The following is a 406-nucleotide window of genomic DNA, read 5'->3' as shown; positions in this document are numbered from 1 at the left end:
TTATGTAAGTCCATGGGAGTAACTGAGGGGTGTTTGTGGGATGCCTGATTGAAAAGTGTTATAGGTGTCATAACTAATAACAGATTCAGAAACAGACCTGGCACTGAAGGCTATGGATGACGGGGCCATCGTGTGTGTGTGTGTGTGTGTGTGTGTGTGTGTGTGTGTGTGTGTGTGTGTGTGTGTGTGTGTGTGTGTGTGTGTGTGTGTGTGTGTGTGTGTGTGTGTGTGTGTGTGTGTGTGTGTGTGTGTGTGTGGGTGCATTGCTGTTAATATGACTCTTGTAAAACTGTTGCAATAACAGATGGGTGGGCGATGTTAAAGGCCAGGAGGACGTGACGTACATCTGTTATCAGTGTAAAAACAAACCACAATATTGATGAGAAATGTTACATTGAGTGACAGA

Source organism: Oncorhynchus mykiss, chromosome 13 (assembly GCF_013265735.2).
Source record: "Oncorhynchus mykiss isolate Arlee chromosome 13, USDA_OmykA_1.1, whole genome shotgun sequence".
NCBI classification, from domain to species: Eukaryota; Metazoa; Chordata; class Actinopteri; order Salmoniformes; family Salmonidae; genus Oncorhynchus; species Oncorhynchus mykiss.
This window is presented reverse-complemented; position numbering follows the sequence as displayed.